Below are 3211 nucleotides of genomic sequence, written 5' to 3' on the forward strand. Positions count from 1 at the left end.
TTGAAAATTAATTTTGAAAAGATAAGAAGTTAGAAAAAGATTTTGAAATTAAATTTTGAAAAAGATATGATTGAAATTTATTTTGAAAAAGATTTGAAAAGGAAATTAAAAAGATTTGATTTTTGAAATTAAAGTTGATTACTTGACTAACAAGAAACTAAAAGATATGATTCTAGAATTTAAAGATTGAACCTTTCTTAAACTTGAAATATTTGATTCAAAAAATTAATTGTTAGCAATAAATTTGAAAATATGAAATAAAAGTTAAGAAAAAGATTTTGAAAATTAATTTTTGAGAATTTTCAAAAACATGAAAGAAAAATGAAAAAGATTTGAAAAGATAGAATTTTTAAATTGAAATTTTGACTTGACTAACAAGGAACAACTAAATTCAAAAATTTTTTGACTAAGTCAACCCAAAATTTCGAAATTTATGAGTAAAATAAGGGAAAGATATTATTTTTTATTTTTAAATTTTTAATAAGGAGAGAGAAAACAACAAAATGACACATGACATAAAAATTTAAGATAAAAACAAATAATACATGCAAGAACACTTTGAATATCAAGATGAACACCAAGAACACTTTGAAGATCATGATGAATATCAAGAACATGTTTTTGAAAATTTTTAAGAAAAGAAAGACATGCAAGACACCAAACTTAGAAATTTTTAATGTTTAGACACTAATAATTCGAAAATGCATATGAAAAACAAGAAAAGACACAAAACAAGAAAATGTAAAGATCAAACAAAGAAAATCATGAAGAACAACTTGAATATCAATGAAGAACACAATGCATATATTTTCAAAAATTTAAGAAAGATTAAAACATGCAGTTGATACCAAACTTAAAATTTGACACTAGACTCAAACAAAAAACACAAAATTTATGGTTTTTATGGTTTTATTAAATTTTTTTTGTATTTTTCGAAATTTATTTTGGGAAAAGAAAAAAAGAAATACAAAATTTTTAATAAGAATTCCAGGATTCAGGCAATGTTAGTCTAAAGCTTCGGTCCAAAAGAATTAGACATGGCCAAATGGCCAGCCAAGCTTCAGCATACAAATACAGACATGTCCTTTCTACAATGGAAAGTAGAAACCTCGGTCCAAAAGATTAGACATGGCTTAACAGCCAGCCAGGCTTCAACATATCTCAAGAAGCTCTATAATTCATTCTTAAGAACATGTTTTTTTTATTTGAATTTTTCGAAAACTTAATTTTTTTTGTATTTTTTTCGAAAATAAAAAATAAAAAATAAAAAATAAGAAAAGCTAAAATATAAAATAAAATTACCTAATCTAAGCAACAAGATGAACCGTCAGTTGTCCAAACATGAACAATCCCCGGCAACGGCGCCAAAAACTTGGTGTGGGAAATTGTGATTCACACTTTTCACAACTCCGCACAACTAACCAGCAAGTGCACTGGGTCGTCCAAGTAATACCTTACGTGAGTAAGGTCGATCCCATGGAGACTGTCGGCTTGAAGCAAGCTATGGTCATCCTTGTAAATCTCAGTCAGGCGGATTCAAATGGTTATGAGGTTTTGATAATTAAAATATAAATAAAACATAAAATAAAATAAAGTTACTTATGTAATTCATTGGTGGGAATTTCAGATAAGCGTCTGGAGATGCTTTGTTGCTTCTGAATCTCTGTTTTCCTATAGCCTTCTTCCAACCATGTGTGCTCCCTTCCATGTCAAGCTGTATGATCCTCTCGGATGAAAAATACCAGGTACGATCTCTGTACGGTTAACCAACTGTCGGATTTCTCGTCATGGATGAAAGATACCATGTACAGCTACCGCACGGCTAATCATCTGTCGGTTCCCACTGGCGTCGAAATAGGACCCTTGTCCTTTTGCACACTGTCACTGCGCCCAACATTTGCAGGTTTGAAGCTCTTCACAGTCATCCCTTCCCAGATCCTATCGAAATACCACAGACAAGGTTTAGACTTTCGAATCCCATGAATGCTGCCAATTGGTTAGCCTATACACGAAGATACTAATCTCACGAACTTAGTCCATGTATTAGATACCAAGAGATTCGCGCTCAAGCTGTCACCCAATGACTACGTTGAGCTCAATAAACGGAAGTGGTTGTTAGGCACGCTTCATAGAATTAGAATAAGTGGTGCACGGATCATATCATTCTCCAGATTGAAGTATGAGCGAGTATCTTAGAATGGAATCAAGGGTGATTGAATAGAAAATAATAGTAATTGCATTAATTCATGAAGAACAGAAGAGCTCCACACCTTAATCTATGGGTTAGAAACTCCACCGTAGAAAATACATAAGTGAAAAAGGTCTAGGCATGGCCATGAGGCCAGCCTCCCAAATGTAACATAAAATTGCCAAAAGATGATCAAAGATCAAAAGTGATCCAAATATATAAAATAAATCTCTAAAAGTAGTTTTATACTAGACTAGTAACCTAGGTTTACAGAAAATGAGTAACTAAGTGCAGATAGTGCAGAAATTCACTTCCAGGGCCCACTTGGTGTGTGCTTGGGCTGAGCATTGAAACTTTCATGTGCATAGGCTGTTCTTGGAGTTAAACGCCAGCTTTGGTGCCAGTTTGGGCATTTAACTCCAATTCTGGTGCTAGTTTTGGCATTTTAGGCCAGGAAGTTTTAGGCTGGCTTGAGAGCCAGTTTGGGCCATCAAATCTCAGCAAAGTATAGACTATTATATATTTCTAGAAATCCCAAGATGTCTATTTCCAACACAATTGAGAGCACACCAATTGGCCTCTGTAGCTCCAGAAAATCCACTTCGAGTGCTGGAGGGTCAGAATCCAACAGCACGCAGTCCTTCCAGCTCGAACAATGCTCAGCCCTCAATTCTGAGAAAATAGAAATTACAGAAAACACACAACTCATAGAAGCAAAATGTAATTTTAATAAAAATAAAAAAATAATAAAAAAACTAAAACATATAAAACTAAGAAAAAATGCCAAAAGGGTAAATATCCGCTCATCAATACCTACTGGGCGTTCCGTCCAAATCTAGACTAGCGTTATGCTAGTAAGGTGCCAGCTGGTTCACGCCAATAAGCATCAAAGCTGGCGTCAGGTTATCCCCCAACGCCCAGGTAATAAGGACACCTTCCTGAATTGCCAAACATTCCCCCTCACAGAAACCCACCTCATGCCCAGAACCAATTTTAGTTAAGGCCCATTTAGGTTCTCATATA

This window comes from Arachis hypogaea, chromosome 14 (genome assembly GCF_003086295.3).
Source record: "Arachis hypogaea cultivar Tifrunner chromosome 14, arahy.Tifrunner.gnm2.J5K5, whole genome shotgun sequence".
NCBI classification, from domain to species: domain Eukaryota; kingdom Viridiplantae; phylum Streptophyta; class Magnoliopsida; order Fabales; family Fabaceae; genus Arachis; species Arachis hypogaea.